General features: G+C 43.0%; 1 protein-coding gene across 1 annotated transcript in view; it reads right to left on the bottom strand.

Moving 5' to 3' along the window:
- LOC147692232 (neurexin-2-like) overlaps positions 1-19,237 on the bottom strand; it is a 1,848,214-nt gene that overhangs the window by 188,854 nt on the left and 1,640,123 nt on the right. The gene's annotated exons all lie outside the window — the stretch shown is intronic.

The following is a 19,237-nucleotide window of genomic DNA, read 5'->3' as shown; positions in this document are numbered from 1 at the left end:
CCCTTTGCTCTGCGTTTATACAAAGGATAACTGCCCACGCTATGGCTGAAGCAGGTGCCCGCCCCGGAGAAGCGGGGCTGAGACGCAAACGGCAAGTATTCCTTAGTTGAACTGCTGTACAAGCATCTTTTCCCTCAAAATATAGATATTGTGCAAGGTAAAGTTGTGTCTTTTGTAAGAACGCATGCTAATGTTTTACTAGCACTTATAGTTTTTATTTTTGCATTTTTTTGCACAACTGCTATAGGGTATGTATGCTCACTCTTGACTATGCTGTTAAGCCTTTCGGATAAAGTAGCATTGGTGTGAGACTGGCAGCGCACCCATCCCGTGAATGCTGGGTGTGGTGACCAGTTGCTGTGATCTGTATCGCATTTTGTTTAGAGTCGTTTTATGAGTGTTTTTTTACATTCTTCTTTGTTGCAACAGTGACTTCAACCTTTGATGTGAAAGGTGGCAGTGACACAATGCAGAGCCCAAACTATGGTTTTAGTTTGTGATTTGCTGCCAACGTCTACTTCTGTCGATATTAATTGCCTAAAATCGTATTGGTCTTCCTTCAGACACTTTCAAATCCTCCTATTCATCAAGTGATTGAGGTCAGATTCTTAGGTGTGTTCCCATAATTTCTGGTAAGGCATGAGTTTAAAGGCTTTTATGTGTTTTGTAAGAACATGATTTTAGGGTAAGTTACCCGTTAGATTGAAACGTTCATGGAATCACTAGTCTTGAAGGCAGGAATTCGAAACTGCTCCAGTAGAGCTGTTTCAAACTCTATTAGAGTACATATTTTTTAACATAGTGAAGTCTGCGATGCAGCAGAATGTAACCTAGAAGGTTCACCAGACGAAACATCCACTCTACAAGCTACCCTGTAGAGACCACGTGTGTGGCCTCCTGTTGAAGTGAGTTGATGGCTGCAGAGAGCAGTCTGAAGCCTGTCTGCTCAGCATGGAGTCAACCGCGATTGAACATTTCTTTGTGATACATACATTCCTTTCCGTTCTCATGGGAGCCACAGATCTGGACTTGTTTGCCTGAGTGAATGCGTGTAGTTGCATGACGTGACTGAATTTGTTGGTGATCTCTCGCTGAAACTATTTAGGATAGGCTGACCGACTACCAAACCGGTTCCTTTTATGTAGTGCACTGCAAAATATATTTCCCTGGAAATTGAGGCGGCGATTAGGTCGTTGTAAACTTCCCCCAAGTAGCTTGCATATAACTTGAATTCCTGAGGGAGATTTGAGGTGGTCAGCAGTAAGTTGTGAGCACCTGTCGTCCGTCAGAACTGTCTGCATGTGGCACAGTTTTTGACACATTGCAGTAGAGGGGTATGGTGCACCCAAATTGAAAACCTGGCGCTCATGTTGACCCCTTCGGAGCCCACTGTCCAGGGAGTGCCTATTCTACTGTTGTTAAAGGGCACTGAAGAGCATGTTCACATATAGTGTATGTCTGTTTTCTATTCCCGAAGCCTGAACAAAGGCGCTATGACACCAAATGTGTTTGTCTGATTGGCTTATGAATCTAGGGTTTCCTCAAACATTACAAGACCCTCACTCACCCTCACTCACCCTCACTCACCCTCACTCACCCTCACTCACCCTCACTCACCCTCACTCACCCTCACTCACCCACACTCACCCACACTCACTCACTCACCCACACTCACTCACTCACCCACACTCACTCACCCACCCACACTCACTCACCCACCCACACTCACTCACCCACCCACACTCACTCACCCACACTCACTCACTCACACTCACTCACTCACCCACACTCACTCACCCACACTCACTCACCCACACTCACTCACCCACACTCACTCACCCACACTCACCCTCAACACCTCAGCCTCACCCTCACTCACCCTCAACCCCTCACCCTCACTCACCCTCAACCCCTCACCCTCACTCACCCTCACTCACCCTCAACCTCATGCTAAAGATTTAGCAAAAAACCCATAAACAATTCTAAAAGCACTAACTCTAATGCTGCGAGACCTATTGCATTTCTAATGCTTGTTTAAAGATGTATTCAAACCCTACCACATTGGCTATGCTACATCTTCCTCCAGAACAGGGCACTAAATACCATACTACTTTATACCACCAGTAATCAGAGTTGCAACAGAACATCAACTTTGCATTTTAATGCAGCTCGGGGTGTACACGCATTGAAAGGAAGAAACAAAGGGTCCAAGTGAATTTTGACTGAGATGCGGTACGCAACAGTTCACTGACCCCACCAACGAATGCAGTTTAGTACATCCATGATTTAAAATTATGGAACTAAAGCTCAACGTGAAGATGTAATGTTAAAATCGCGGATGTCATTTATATATATAATACCCTTAAGTGAGTATGCAGCTACAACAAAGTCAGTGAAAAGTGTCACTAAGGGAAAAATACATAACTTTTTTCTATAAAAAGTGAATGGCACGTTGAGGCTAAAACATTAAAAGGCCTATTCAGGTCATATAGACTTCCCATAACTTAGCTAAGTAAAAGTGCTGCTTAATTCCTAAATATAGAAAATGTTTCTTAGCTCAGCTCTTCTCCCTCCTTTGATTATAATCTGTTGGTCAGCTTTATTAAAGTTGTTTTTGCAGTCCATTCATCGTCCTCTATTGTAGCCTATTTTCTATATGAATGAAAGGTTTGAACCACAGAAGGTGCAAATGATCTCTCAGTTCATTCTCCTTTTCTACATTGTGAGGATACTAAACAGCTGGGTATGCCCCCTGAATATCGAAGGTAGAATATCGAAGTATGCAAATATTGAGGACAAAATATCAAACCCAAAATATTGAAAGGTTAGCAAGTATAGACTTTCTGTATCTAATTCCACAAACATTTGTGCGTTAAATAAAATTATATATATATTGATAAAGGCTGCTGAGCAGCCGAAACAAGTTTTTCTCCTACTGCGTGGTCAAGGTGACCTGAAAAAGAAATAAACCTTATTCTTACCTGCCATGAGTACGTACCACTTCTTTACTGGAGCAGGATGTTTGTTTGGATATATATATATATATATATATATATATATATATATATATATATATATATATATATATATATATATATATATATATATATATATATATATAAATATATATATATACACACACACACACACACACACATACCTGAATAAATGGTAGTTATAGTTATGACCTAGTAAAGTGTTTTTTTTTGCTAATAACTGGCGCAGTTTGACAAATCTGTACGAAATTTTAAAAACTAGTTTGCTACTTACATTAGCTGCTTTCTTGAAAGTTTCAGGTTGATTCATCAAGTGGGGGCCGAGAAAAGGGGGGTCCCAAATGCATTTTCCCCTTGCACTTTTCCATTGGGATTTCAGACAAGACTACAGCCTGAACTGCTGGACGGAATTACATCAAATTTGGTAGAAAGGTAGATATTGGTCCAGAAAGATCTCTTATTGTAATTAGGTGTAAAAAAGATTTATAGATATCTAAGGACATGGATCCACTGTGGAATATATATATATATATATATATATATATATATATATATATATATATATATATTTATATAAGTTAAAGTAGAGTCAGGAATAGTACATTTGTACTTTGATCTTTGCTATTTTGTCCCACAATATATTCTTAGATTCCATTTTCAGTAGTATACTCCAACATTTGGAGGATGCAGAAAAAGTTCATTCAGAGAGAAGGTCTCTTTGTAATGTTTTAAATCAGGGGTGGCTGGCACATATATGCAGTAGTGGGGCAGGCGAGTGGGCAACTAAGTGGTGGGTGAGTGTGTGGGTGTGTGCATTCAGACAAGGCAAGTGGCAAATAATAAAAAATAAAGTTACTTACCTTGACTGATGCACGTCCAACGTCCTCCTCTGTCTATCCTCTGTCACTGCGGGCTCCAGCATCCAGGAACTTCCACTAACCAATCCAGGCACTACTCTCACCAGCGTGAGAGCAGCACCAGGATGGGATGGAGCGCCCTGGCTGGACCCTCTTTCAGGCCTTTCAGGCCTGTGTTTGGTCTCCACCCAGCTGTCTAAGACAGCTTAGTGGAAAGATGCAAAGTGTGCATGTCACTTTTGCTGGCTCAAGAAAGCTGAACAAACTGCTCCTCTAGCCCTCTATGCTGCCAATCGGTAGCAGAGGAGGGCATACCGGCATTCATCCTGGCTGGAGACTACTAGGCGCTAAATGTGAAAAATAAATTGGCAATGAAATCATTTAATTGCCGTTTTACTTTTCACATTTAGTGCCACTACAGTGGGCGGGAGGCGACTCCCTCTCAAAGAAAAGGCTGCTGGTTTAAATCTGTATTCGTTTTAATACCTCATATTGAGGAATTTAAAATAGTTATTTAATCTCATGTATGCAGAGTAACAAATTAGTGATGCTGAAAGAGTTTTGCGTCAAGCGGGAATCCTGGGAATTTTTTAATTGATGATTATTGTGTATAGTTATGATGATCTGATCAAATGCCTTTCCAGTAGAAGGAAATGCTGTTTGTTTACCCCTACAGGCAATACAAAGGATCTAGCTCTTTTCTACCTTTCCAATACATTGGAAGTAAGGTAGGGCTGTACCACATGCAGTTCAAGATAAGCAAATTTACCTTCAGTATAATTTGAAAAATGAGAAGAAACATCCAATAAGGGAGATTGATATAAAGTTAAGGAGGCTTAATAGAGTGCCCTGCTAAAAAAAAAAAAAGAGGATTTTATAAAAACTGAAAAAAATCTAAAGTGGAAGAATCTGACAGAACGGAAGAGTAACGAAGGTGTATCCAAATCGGAGGAGTATTCCAAAGTAAAGGTGATGTCCAAAGCCTGCGAGTTTCCCAGTATGGAGGACTATGGGGAAGTCTTCCAACAAAGAGGCATGTACGAAAAACAAGAAATTTTGTTTTTAAAAAAGGATGTTAGTTCAAACAGTAATGAGACTTTCACATTTGTAGTTTCTTTTGAGTGGGTTATAATTCCTATGCAGCAGAGCCTCCCATAGGCAAGATGGTTGCCCCATTCGAGTAGTCTTCAAAGGTAACAGATTGACAATGGGGGTATTATCCAAAAATGAAGACTGTTCTGAAGTGGGATGGTGCTTCAGAGGGAAGAAGTAGGCCAAAGGAAAGGAAACCCACAAAGATGAGGTGTTTGTCTGATGAACAAGGCTGCCACAGAATTGGCTTTGCAAAATAGAGATAATCCCAAAGGGGTGGAGTGGCATTTTAAAAGAATACTTTCAGAGGAATTAGACTTCCAAAGTGGAAGAACTATGGAAAAAATAAATATCTTATTGGAAATAAAGGGCCTTCCAAATGGGCAAAGCCTTACAAAGGAAAGCCATCTTGCTAAGAGGACTAGATTTCAAACAGATTAGTTGCACTGTAGGGAACAGTCTTCAAAGTGAAAAAAGGTATGACACGTAAAGAATTATCCAAATAGAACTAGCTTAAAAAAAATATTGAGGCTATTCTAAAAAGGAGGAGGAATTCCAGAAGGGGACCAGATTTTAACGGGAATGAAAAATCGAAAATAGTGCAGCCATCCCAAATAGAAATGTATTCTAGTGACCATGTGACGGTCTCATTGCTTTAAAAAATATCTTTAAAAAATAAAGTGAAACACAATTGGAGAACTCTTCCAAAGAGATGTGTTTTCAAAAGAAGGTTCTTCCAACTGAGGAGGCTTTCTAAAGGATAGGATCCTTCTGACATACATGAAAACATTTTACGGGAAAAATAAGTTAATGAGGGGAAGCCGGCTCTGATTCCGTTATATCGTCTCTTAAGACGCAGGAATTGACTTCATCTCTGAGGCAGGGAAGCATAATGGGGTGCATCTTAAATTCGCCTAGGGAAGTGGATCGCTGGTGTTAGAGTCATGAAGTCGGATTAAAACTTTGTTTCACAGAGAAGTGGAGCGCAGACATGGTTAGTGGTATGTACAGGGGTAGGTCAGTGTCACAAATTCATTGCATTCATTTATCATGCATGCAACTTAGCAATAACAAAAGGCCTCAATAGGTTAGTCAAGAAAATCAATGAAATGTCTTCTACTGAAAGCGTGTTGGTGTAATTATGTGCCAGTCAGTGCATGTACACAAGGCTTCAAAAGAAATTCTCTTTTTAACCCAATTAAAACCCATCATGTATTAATATAACCAAAGCAGGGACAGCTAATTGTTACCTGAGGCATTATCCAATCACAACACCTGAGTGTTCGGTCACTTGAATGGTACATTACATATAAAACACAGAAATCTAAAATGGGGTGCTACAATTAGAAATTGTAAAGGTCATATCTCAATTTTCTACACAATATTTTTAGAATGTTGACTCCATCTGCAGCATGATGCTCTAAATTGTATTTAGAAACTATTAGAAATTTAAAAAAACAGAAATCGAAATATCTAACACAATATTTTACAAAAGATTCTTAGGAGCTGAATGAGCTTCTAAATGCAATATTCACAAAAAAAAAAAACATATTTTGAAATTTTAGGAATTCGATATAAACTTAAAGAGTTGAGCAAAGATGTAAAATTAGTTTGCTAATCTGTACATGCTGCCAATCAGCATTCCAAACTTCACTTAATTTCTCTCCATACCCATGCCAGCAAACTGTTCTTACTATTAGAGCCAAGCAGATCAAGGGGCCACACCAGCACCGTAAACTGGCTCCAGAGTATTCCTCTATCAGTTACTGGAATCAATTTACTTACGAATAAGCTGACACAACACTCACGTTTTTGCTCACTGTTTTGCCCTACCCCAAAATAGGACGGTTCACGCCAGGCTGCTAAACTACATTTCTTATGTACACCAACACAAACAACCTTTAACATAGTTCTGCTCTGTGGGGGCTCATTAGAGAGATTATAGAGATATTTATTTATACGTAGAGTCCTATAACACGGCAATCTAATGAACCCAAACCAGCGTCAGATTGGTAACGCGGGCATTCGGGCAATGCCCGAGGGGCCGGTGTCCGAGTGCTGCTGTGGGCCTCTTTTTAGCAGTCTGGCGGGCCATTTGGACGCTGTCTCTATTGTTCGAGTACAGCCAGCGGCACAGTGGTGGGTGTCTAAGTGGCCTCTCTAGAGGCAGGTGGGCGCTCATTACCTCTGTTTAGCAAGAGGTGTCACTGCCTTTGTCTCGCTGGCTGGCCATTAATGTGTGCTCATACTGAGTGGTGGCAGAGGGCCTGAGTAGAAGTGGCCTAACTTGTTTCACCACTGTGAACTAACGTGTGCATTTTTTTACCCCTCTCCTAATTTTTTTTTTAAATAAGATTATGCCAAAGCAGTGATTTGAGGAGTGAATATGCAAATGTGGGCCGATTTTTTTTTTTTTTTTTTTGCATGCCCGGGCCGATTTTCAATCCCAATCCAACCCTGACCCAAACCGGCTAACAGATTATATCCTTGGTTGTGCAAATTTACAGAGATAAGTCTTATCCTAAAACAAAAGATCCATCGATTGACCAGAGGACAGTAGTCCAATATTTTTGAGTAAGTTAGCTATAGTTTCATCGAACACTCCTTTTGGCATCCACCCTGTTGTGGCCTTATGACCCCTCAACCATATCACATAAGAAGCAGAATTCAGGATCACAATTGCCATTATAGAGCAGGTGTTTCAGGTAGTTTTTGCAGAAGGTGACCTAAGTGAGACTAATTGAAAAATGAAAACCTGCCATCTAATGTCTGTCGTTTCGAGAATGACACTGGATTGGTTGAAAGGCATTTAATATTGTAGACAATGCAGAAAAATGGCTTGCAACGAGAGATATGCTGAGAAGAAGCACATGGAGATATTCCAGTGAATAAGGGAAGCTGGCGTGTGTCCTGCTTTCCAAGCAATCTCAATTTCTTTACAAAAGATTTGGAGGGCCATGGCTGAAAAACGAGACGGATGTTCTGTGGGTGGCAGCGAAGAGAGACTGTGCTGGTATTTGCATGTGATATTGTCCTTATTTTTAGAACTAACCTTTCAATGCACAGAAAGCCTCGAGTTTGCACAGCTTATGGAAATGATCTTCAGGTGCTTGGAAGTCTGAGAAGGAAATTGAGTTTAAACTTGACATATTAGTGCAGGGATGTCCAGTGTTGGTCCAGAAGGGCTTTTCAGAACAACCGCAGGCTACATGCATGGTTTCCATTTATATTAAATATACATAGATTTATGCTCTATGAATATCTTGAGAGTCAGCCCTCTAGAACCTATGTTAAATGTCATTCGTTATAGCTAATTATCTCCTTTGATTATTAACTGTTCACGTCCTTACATATGGACCCCCCCCCCCCACCCACACACACACATCAGCAAAAGCAGAAGCTCCATTATGCAAGTAATGGGGCATTTTGCTTGTTTAAGCATACATTCTGGGAGTTACTCCGTTGATCTGGTTATTGATAAGTACAAAGTGAAAAGTTTCAAGTCAGCAATGTACAGAGGCAAAAGCCATGATACCTGCTATGGAGAGATATAGAGGGAAAGAAAATTGTGGAGTTGTTAAATATTCTCAATAGGCACTCTCACTTTGTCTCACTTAAGAGCATTGTTCAGCAGACAAGATGGCTTCTGATTTTCAGGAAGGTTCTGGATTAATACTGAGAAGGGCCACTGAAATTACAGAGGATCCATTATGCATCAGGGTTGACTAAATTATGCGGCGATAAAAGGCAAATTACTTCACATAATGTGGCACCTTTTGTTGCAGTTATTTCACTATTTCAACATTTTTTCAAACATTAATTCTGTATTGACCAAAGCCTCACCTCATTTAGTACCCGTTAAACCCATGAATACAGCATTAGCCAACTAAAAGTGACTGTCACTGCACTGTATCGTTGTGTCAGGTTTTTTTGTAACTTTTGAACCGTTTTAGCTAAAAACATGTTTTATTATAATCTCCTAATTATGCATCAGTTGACGGATTATGTGAAAAGTGGGTAGATCCATAGTTATGCAGGCAATGCCTCATCAGCAGAATTGTGCAGTTCTAGTGGCCGTGGTCCGAGTCAGAATTAATTTGCGATATCTGAAGGGACATTCATTCAATGAATTATAAGTTGAATTTCCCCTGGTCCAAGGTGAGTAGGAGAGACACTTGCCACTGCACAGCATGCTATATATTTTATACGTCCGTATGTCCATCTATCGCACCATCCTCTCGTGAATGGATAGGCCTGCCGTGCTTCGTCTATTTGGGCAACGCATGTAAGTATAATTACTCTTATAGTGGTTGGTACGTGCCAATATATCCTCCTCTCTCATGATTTAATAACAAAACAGAGTTGGGTACAAAACCATATGTCAGCAATGGGAGATGCTCTGAACTACGAACTCACCATGTAAGTCTCAGTTTTATGATATGTGAGTCCACTGCAAATCAGAACATGTATGTGAGTCTCGCTCATATCTGCTTTGTTTCCCTGTGTACTAGTGAGTGAAATATGAGCGATTGTTTCAATTTTTTGGTGAATTCGAAAACCTATAACATATGTGTCTGTGGTCTTTCTCTATGGGCCACCTCTTCCGGGTTGCAACCAGTTGTCTGAAACTCAAATATTGCTGAAATTATGGAAAATTAAAGGCAATAAAGTCTGACCGGGGAAGGAGGGGGTGCTCTGCCGATGTTGCACAGAATGTTCCTGATCACAGAACGAAACAATCATCTAATTAAAGACGTATTATTTAGCACTCTACACTCTCTACGAGATTTTATGGCGTTGGTTACCCATCTCTCTATTATGAATGTTGTCTTTTTTCCTCTTTTTTTTTTTGAAAATGTGAGTCGTTTTGAACTTATATATATTATGTAGGGGTGATAATTACCAATGTCAGACAATAACTAAGTATAAGACCTCAAAAATTAAAATATTACATAATTGTCCTCTTCATTCCTAAGCGCAGAATGAGTTTGCAAGCTCTGATAATCACAAAACAAATCGGATCTTCAAATCCTCCGGCAGTCAACTGGAACCTGGTGCTGAACAAAGCGGCACAATTAGTATGCAAAGCTATGCCGACTGCCAGTCAACATGCCAAATACCAATTAAAGTCAGCCAATCATGACCTAAGCCTAACCACACAAACAGTCTGATCTCACTATTACAAGTCAAGCCATTTTTAAACCCGTGAAGACAGCCAATCAGCATCTGAAAATCCCCAAAATCCAGTAAATCCCTGCAATTCAGCCAATCGGCATCAGAACCTACTCAATGCTGATAAATCCCTAGTGTGCAGCCAACCACACGCTGAATCCTTGCAGCAGAAACGAGCCGCGTTTAATCCACTGAGAAAAGATTAACAACAGATCACGGAATATATTGAAAATAGGGACCAGAATCCCAGCATACGAATGGACACCAGCATGCCTTTCAAATGGCTTGTCTACTAAACCAATAGCCAATCAGTGCTGCCCTAATTTCAATTTAGCCAATCACTGTCGCAATATGTACTTCACCCTACTTTGGGGCCCAGGATGGGTAGCCCACTGCTGCCACCATATTGAGGGCCAATGGCAACTTCTGCGTAATGGGGACAAAGACGCCTTTTTGATTCAAATGTTACATTTTAAAAGAAATGCTCAAAACAGAAAATTCTAAATTTCCTTAATTTTTTCTGCAAACGTTCTTGCTCACTCTTGGACTTTCTTTATTTTATTTGTAATGTGGGATCAGGTTTCAAATTCACATAAACAAATGACATTCAACTATATTACAATGTAAGATAAATGTTTCTTGGCACCACACCAAACTCGCTCTCCTGCATTCACAAAGATGCACCTCCAACTGTGACAGCTCAGTAGCCTTCGCTGTGTCTTAGATTATTTTGGACAGGAGCTAACCCAGCTGTCAGTCCGTGTTTTATTGTGGGGCTCTGCACAAAGGTGAAGACGGCAGCTCAGCAGCATGGGGGCATTGCCAGGCTAAAAGCCTATTTCTCCTGTTTGGGTGTGCATCAAAATTAGGTCATGAACCTTAAAAATATACCCAAACCTAGGACAGCAACTGGGTATGTAGGCCCTGAGAGGAAACTCTGCAAATCCGGCTGTCAAATAACAGGCTGTGAAGGTCTGTGAGTACCATTAGCCAGGCGCTTCATTTGGGAGTGCCCAGTATACTCCTCTGTCTAAACTGTCAGGTCACACAATACATAGCATGGCAACCATGAGAGAATTTCATGATGGAATCACAGAGGATAAGAAAGATTAGTCCCTAAAGTGGATGGGTCAGGCAAGGTCAGGTAGGGTTCATCAGGCTGCAGATCATGGGATTAACACTAAAATGTACTTGAGGACCCTTATAAGAACTTTGCTTTAGCTCCATGCCCTGAATACATCTGTCAGCCCTAAATCACCAGTGTGTGCACTCTCCTACTTTAGTGGGGTCCTTACCCTGTTTCTCTAAATAATGGGAGGTCAGTGTGAGAAAGCAACCAACATGCTGCCATTATTCGCCGAATAGAATTCCTTCTCCTAGGATACTAACCTTCTCATAGGCCCCTACAAAATCTAGTCCTTCATCCTTCCAATACAGGTCTTCGGTCTTCCGTTTAGCTACCCACATGGATATGCCCAGTGCTTTAAATGGGGCGGTACAGTCCGGTGATGGGTACCAGCACTTATTTGTTTTGCGGGGGAGAGTACTGGCACTTCTGAAGGGAATCGTAATACTTTTAATTGGAGAGTACCAGCACTTCTCAGAAAGAAACAGGTACTCTGCTACAGAGTACCTGGAATTCTATTTTTCCATTTCAAGCACTGGATACGATACTGGGTATTAAACCTAGCCTCAGCTTCTCTCCTTGTCCATCTTGTATGGTAACCGGATTCGTGGTTAGCTTTAATTTTTAGACATGCTGCCAATACCTCTATCCAGGTAGCCTGCTTTCCTCCAACAAGATCACTTTAGGTTACTGGGTCCCTACAGGAATTGTTTGGCTGAGGAATAGGGTTAATCCATTGGGCTTGTTGTTTGGTTTAAATTCAAAGCGGACGCGACTCTAACCATTTTAGGGTTTTGGTTTATATTTGCCAATCTACTCAACAGTGAAGGGAATGACACCTGATTGACTAAAGAACAAAGACTTTGCCTTTGGAGTTAGCCTGGTACATAAGGATTGCAATGTCCCCATTCCACTACCTGGAGAGCAGAATCAGCATGGACATATAGTAGACAGTCAATCAGATTGGAAAGTACAAAATGACTTCCATTTTGTCAGCTTGCCTCCATATTGAGTCATCACTTTATGAAACAATCCAACAGAAAAACAAACCTGGCAGAAAAACAAAAGAGAACCAGCTCCTGCTTCACATAGCGGTAGAGACATAAACAGACAATCTGCATGCCGTTACAGATGAAAAACTCAGCTTGGTGCAACCACCAAACATGCAGCTGTTGCCAGCTGCCCTGCGTCTAACTCTGCATGCAGTACAGAAACAGAGGTAGGTGGAACGCGTGAACTAGTCGGTACCTGTGAATATGATTCTAGTCAAAAGCATTGCTAAAAACCTGCTAAAACAATGGGCCTCCATTGGTCACGATGGAGGAACCTTGGACAACCATGGTTTGTCAACAAGCATAACAATGTGTGTTAAGCCACAGCTCAGCAGGTGCATGAATCCTGCCTGGCCCAAACACTTCAAGGACCGCTCTTCGACATACTTGCTGCCTCCATGATGTAGGTCTCATGAATGCCCTGCTATAACAGGGGGCTTGTACACTCCTGCACCTGCAAACTGGACTGTCGCTGAGCCTGGCCACGGAGAGAGGCTAACCAAAGGAGGAATGACTGGCTGAGAAGTGAGAATAACAGAAGCAGGGAGAAGGGAGGGAACAGGAAGGGGGTGGAGGGAGCAAAGAGGCAGGGGATGATGACGAAGGAGAGAGAAAGAAGGGGGGAGAACAATGGATGACAAAGAAAGGAAGTGCGACGAAAAGATGGAAGGCAAAGGGAGACAAAAAGAAGGAGATAGAGAAACAAGGCAAACATTGTAAAAGAGGGAAATAAAATAGAGGGAGAATAGGGTTGAGGGAGAGAAAGGAGGAGGCAGAGAAAGAAAAGGGGTATTTAAATTAGCAGCGAGTAAAGGCAGTGGATTGAGCTAAAGAGTATGAGATGGCGGGTGGAGAGGGAAGAGTGGTGGAGACTGGATGTCCGGAGAAAAGCAAATCGGCGCGGAGAAGCGAAGAGAAAGCTCCCCGGGGACCCGCCAGCGCCAGCCTGATTGCAAGCGGCACTGAGAGAACAGAACAGACTCGCAGAGCCACCTCCATGTCTGGCCAGCCGAGGGGGGTAGGAGGGGGGGGCTGGCAGGGGCCCTGGTCAGCCTGGTGGTGCTCAGCAGGTGACGAGGCTTGGCTCGGATGGTGGGCATATGGGAGGGGTGGGCAGTCGGGGCTACGGCTGTGCCTAAGCAAACCTGGCCGGGCCCGGGGAACACGAACTGTTAAATAGGCCCCAGTGCGGGTTCACATGCGTGCCTATGACGCAGGAAGGTAATCAAGAAGAATCAAATGGGGGCCGAAAGGAGGAGGAGGAAAGTAGGCAACACAAATAATTGTTAAGGTCATGGAGCGATCGAAGGCCAGGTGCTGCTGTTCACAGACTCGCTGCAGCTTTAAGACCCTCCTTTTCAAGCAGCGACACAAAGGCGAGCTTTCATTAAATCAGAAAAAAACAGAACGGCTGCTGCAGGCAGGCGAACAGCAGGAGAAATTCCACTTCCACGAAAAAAATGTCAGTGGCCTAGAAGTTTCAAGCTGGCATCAACGCGGGCACGGAGGATGCCAAATCTGCCACTGATCGCCTGCCTCCGGGCACCCCTCCCGGTCTCTCTCCTCACGCTGGCAAGTTACCGCAACTGGCATTGATTAAAAAACAAAGGAGGGGCGGGGCGCGAGCGCTTCAAACAGAGTTGGCCAGGAGTATCAGCTGCTACCACTGGCTCGCGCGTCAGTAGCCCTGGCAGGCTGGCACTGCCCTGCCCTTGCGCACCCGGGACTCGGGGATGACAGGAATATTAAACCAGACCCTTGGAGCCGCGTTTACCATCCCCGGTACAGCTCAGCAGCAACACAGGTTTATGGCGACCTCAGGCCGGGTCAAGGGGTCAACCCTCTTACGTCACTGAAAACAAAGTACAATATCCCTTACACGTCGCCTGAAATGTTCGTAAAGTAACGTCCATGGCAGGTCTGAGATCACCCCATTGAAATGTTCGTGCTGTGAATACAGAGAGTGAAATAATGAAGGGGGGGGGGGGGGCAGGGGAAGTAAAAAAAAGAGTGCGGGGGGGGGGATAGAGGGAGAGAGGGGAAAGTGAGAGGGAGAAAAAGAGGAGAAATTGGAAGAAAAAGAGAATCGAGGGGGTGAAAGGGTGCAACTGAAAGAAAGAGGAGTGTGAGAGGGTGAGAACTGAGAGTCATTGAGAAAGAAATGTGAGGGAAGAGATAAGTAGGTAGAGAGAGACAAAGGAGGGATGGAGAGAGAAGCGAGAGGGCGATGGGAGAGAAAAAGCGAGGGAGACATGGGAGCAGACAGGAGACCAGTAAACGCAAGGGAACAGAAGGAGTGAAACGAGGGGACAGAACAAAGACATGAGAGGGCAAGTAAAGAAAAAAATGAAGGCAGAAAAAGTACGAGGCTGGGAAAGAGCAATAATTGTGAATGAGAACGGAAGAAAGCGAGAGAGAAAGAGTTTGTGTGTGTGAGAGAGAGAGTCCTACAAAGAGGTGCAACATACAGAGGGCTAAAAATGATGTGCCACAGATTGACGAAAGGAGGAAGAACAGAAAGAGAAACGAACAGCATTGGATTGGTAACGCGGGCACTCGGGCAATGCCCGAGGGGCCGGTGTCCAAGCTCCAGCTGGGGGCCGATTTGGGCGTTTTCTGCGTTCTTCGATGATGCCAGAGGCCCAGTGGGCGCCGGAGTGGCCTTTCTGGAGGCAGATGGGCGTCCATTACTTCCCTTTTATCAGCAGAGGTGTCACTCCCTATCTCTCGCTGGGCCGGCCCATTAATATATGCATATTGCGCTGGGGCAAGTGGCATGAGCAAAAGTGGCTTCACTTGTTTTCAGGTGTGTTTAACCAGTGTAAACTAATCTGTGCATTTTTTTAAAACTCTGCCCCCCTTTTTTAAATAAAATTTAGTTCAAGCATTGCTTCGCGGAAAGGCAATATGCAAATGTGGGCCACTTTTTTTTTAGCGTGCACGGGACGATTTTTGATCCCAATCCAACCATGGAAACTAAGACACAGGGAGGCAGTGAAGGGAAAGGGAGCGTGGTGGCTGACTAGAGAAGGACGTGTAGCCGTGAGTACAGGGAGAGTAACAATGGACAGAGGAAGAAGGACCTATCCGAGCAGCTCCGCAGCCTCATGAGTGTGGACAAGCTGAGCCATGTGATGGAGATGGCCTCCTTGGAAGACATCTTGGAGTAGCACCACAGCCTAAGGTGTGTTGGTGCGCTGGTCTGGGCGATGCGGATGTCCTTCCTTGAGGGCTCGCTGGCGCAGCAATGTGGGCAGGGTAGTCGGTGTGATGGAGATGGCCTCTGTGGATTACATCTTGCAGCCGATGTCCTCTTCATCTTGAAGGACCACAACAGTTTAATTGGGGTTCATTCAGCCTTAGTGCCACTGCCCCTGCTGCACTCGCAGCTATGCACACGTTGAAGTTGTGTTGTTGCTCTTTCTGAGTGCTGGCTGCAAGAGCCTAGCAGCTATGTAGGTCCGAAAATTTGACAAGTTTATCCCATTGCAGACCAATCACAATTTCATGCACTTCTGGGATTCCCATCCCTCTTGATGCAGTGTGACAGGCCCTATGATTGTACAGTGTACAGGGCACTTCAGTATAGAAAACTATCAGCAGTAATATACATGCTTTACTTTGACATGACCTTCGACTTTCTCATAAACATCACAGTAAGAGTATCGAGTATCTACAGTCCCTGATGCCACTGCTTCAAATTTCAGCTGAAGTGGCAAATCATCCTGATTCCAGTTTTTTCCTGATAGACTTTTGCCGGTCTCTCTTTGTCTTTTTTCCCACCAATTTTAAGTACCTACTCTCTCATTGTATCTGCTGCTCTCGAGTTCTCGCTCAGATCTATTTAGTAAACTTCAAATGCCAGGACAGCAGCATTCCTTTGTAACTAACATGGCTGTCTTGAGTAGTACCATCAACAGCCTGGAGTGCTACTGCTAAAGGATTGTCGGGTACACGTGTGTCCAACATCAGTCCAGGAGGGCCTAATCCATAAAAGATGTTCAGGACAACTCTTTATAGTGTAAATCACATAAACTGAAATGCATTGTATGTAAATGTACTGTGAGAAAAATTCAAAATCTGACATAAATCCTGGACTCTAAGTTGGACACTTGTGGTCTAGTTGTGCACATGTGTGCCATGGCAGTATGTTACTAACTCTAACTACCACTTCATAAATGCTGATCCACCTATTAAGCATTACTATTGGAATTATAGTGCAATGCAAATCTATGTTAACAAAAAATGTGTGCGTGTAACAAGAGGGAGAGAGAGAGGACTAGTTAGCTAGTCCGAGTCCCCGAGGGTTTATATGTGATTAAACAAAGCCGTTTTAAATCACAACTCACCCAACCTCACTGCACTCTCAGCAATATACCAGCTCCGCTGTAATCAGGCGTCGTAGCACACCCGGGACATACTAGGTGTCACTGGGTGGGCCCGATGATGAAGCATGCCACCAACTACGTTGGTGGGTGAGGGCTTCATGAATACACCAACAAGGTGCCCGTGACAGAACTAATTTGAGTACTGTAACACTTTGGTCAACTTAAGCTAGTCCTCTTTGTTTAATCACAACAAAAAATGTGTATCTTTCAAAAATATCTAGGGCACGCTTTTCCATGGTTGAATTAACATATGTAAGCCAAAATTGAAAAGCGTGTATTTGAAATGAAAACTTTTGTATTTTCAGATATATTAAGCTTTTGTTGCGAGAAAAGTATTTGAATTTCCAAAATGTAGCTAAAGCTGCTATTTTAGTGATAAATCATGTGACGCTGGGAAAATGTATTACTCTTATGATAACCTTGACGCCAGGGGCTTTGCATTTTGGCCTGTTATGTATTAAGCATTTGCGGGCATTATAAATAGATGAAGCCTTTTTTTCATTAATACAGGCTACGCAGCCTGATGCATTGAGGTGATCACCGCTGGCAGTCTTGCATATGGTGGCCACTAATGTAATCCTGTCTGATGTGCTCGCTAACAACACTAATAATATTACTAGCTCAGTGTGATTTTATTGAACCTAAGTATCTCTTATTACAGCTTAGGGTAGAGACCCCTCATCTAAGGTCTCTCGAAAACATCAGCATAATATGCCCTCGAGATCTGACTAGAAAACATTCCCAAATAACACAGCCTGCTCCAATATTATTCACATACTGCTTATTACCATCACTGCTGAAGTAAAAACTCCTGCTAAACTCTTCAAGATGGAGCTGCAGCGGTTCATTTTCCCTTTAACACCTTGGCTGCGGCGCAAATTCAGCCGCGGTGCTGGACTTTCCTTTCTTGGGCGTGGTTCGGTGGCCCCCGGCCATCGTGCGCACACGCCCACCGTGATTCATGACGGCCGGGGGCCGTCATGAGCACGGAAAAGGTTAACCAGACCTCATTGAGTAATTGTCATCTTAGTCTGGATATCCTAAAATGTCTTCCTTTCTTAACTTGTCAATGAGGGGTTATCCTAGCATGACAGGCTCGTGCTTCTTTGGATCTGAGATATCAAGACATGCTATAGGGGATGGAGGCAATTGGGTGTGAAATTGCTTAGCGAGTTGTGAATGGTGATTAAATTGGACTAATCCATATGGCATCATGCTTAGATGTGTGTCAGAAACTATTTGCTGCAACAGAGGGTGCTGTGAGTTTGACAACTGGCTTTTTCTAGGGTTTGGCTGATGAGATACTCTGTTACAAATGTGTGCAAATGTCGTGCCCGCCTTGCTATGAGTGCATTATAGTAAGTGCCACTTGTTTTACGGTGGACAGAATATCCTCTATGCTTTGATGAAGTATCTTGTCAGACAAATTCTAAATAGATCTTGTGGCAGGAACTATGGCCCAGATGCATCAAGCTAGAATCCGCTCGCAAAGGGGCAGAATCTCAGAATCTGCCCCTTTGCGACCAGTATTTTTGCATTTGGGATGCATCATCCCAAATGCAAAAATCGCAAATTAAGAAATTGCAAAATTGCGATTACTTGCATTTAAGGAATCTCAAATTGAGATTCCTTAAATAGTTTCATGTTGCGCACACACATACCCTAAGGGCATGTGTGTACGCACCATATGTGCACAGATCAATTTCAGGGGTGCAACAGAGTGTCCTTTGGACACCCCTGCACCCTTGAAATTGCATTCTCAATTTGCGATTCGCTAATTGCGATTCGCAAATTGAGAATGTCTTCCCAGTCATTCCTGTGGGCCTCTAGGCCCATAGGAATGAATGGGGAGGTATTCCTTAATTGCGACTCGCAATTTGCGAGTTGCAATTAAGGAATTTTAAGAAATCGCAATTTTTTTAGTGATTTCTTCATGCATTGCATTTTGCTATTCCTTAATAGCGAATCGTTATTTTTCGCTATTAAGGAATAGCAAAATGGGTTCTTGATGCATCTGGGGGACTATGAGCATGGTACACTCCTCACAGGCTACAGTCCAAGGTGCGGTTGTATGTCACAATACCATGGGTGAATTATTGACCCACAAAAATATTGTACCCCCAATATCAATTACCATTACATTGTCAAGGTAAGTAACAGCAGAGTTAAGAATAGTACATCTATACTTTTCTTGATCATACAGTGATAGTCAATAGTGGAGATGCAATATTTTTGAATGTCAATATTTCGTGTGTGATATAGCGAGACTCCTCTATGGGACATCTTAGAGGCAGGAACCATGTACGGGATTGGAGCAAGTTTTCGGTTATGAGTATACACCTTAGATTAGAGCTGGCCAAACTCTTCCCCACCCTACCGAGAATCTGGACCCACGCTTTCTTGGCCCTCAGACTGGAGTACCCAGAGGAGCTTCGCCTTCGCTCCATTGGTTTCAATTAAACCAGCCCCTCCTTATGCCTCAGCTGCAGGAACTGCAACTGGCCTGAGCTCAGATACTGTTTCTGACAGAATGAAGCCCTATTTGTTTAACTTA

Source organism: Lissotriton vulgaris, chromosome 9 (genome assembly GCF_964263255.1).
Source record: "Lissotriton vulgaris chromosome 9, aLisVul1.2, whole genome shotgun sequence".
Lineage (NCBI taxonomy): Eukaryota > Metazoa > Chordata > Amphibia > Caudata > Salamandridae > Lissotriton > Lissotriton vulgaris.
This window is presented reverse-complemented; position numbering and strand designations above follow the sequence as displayed.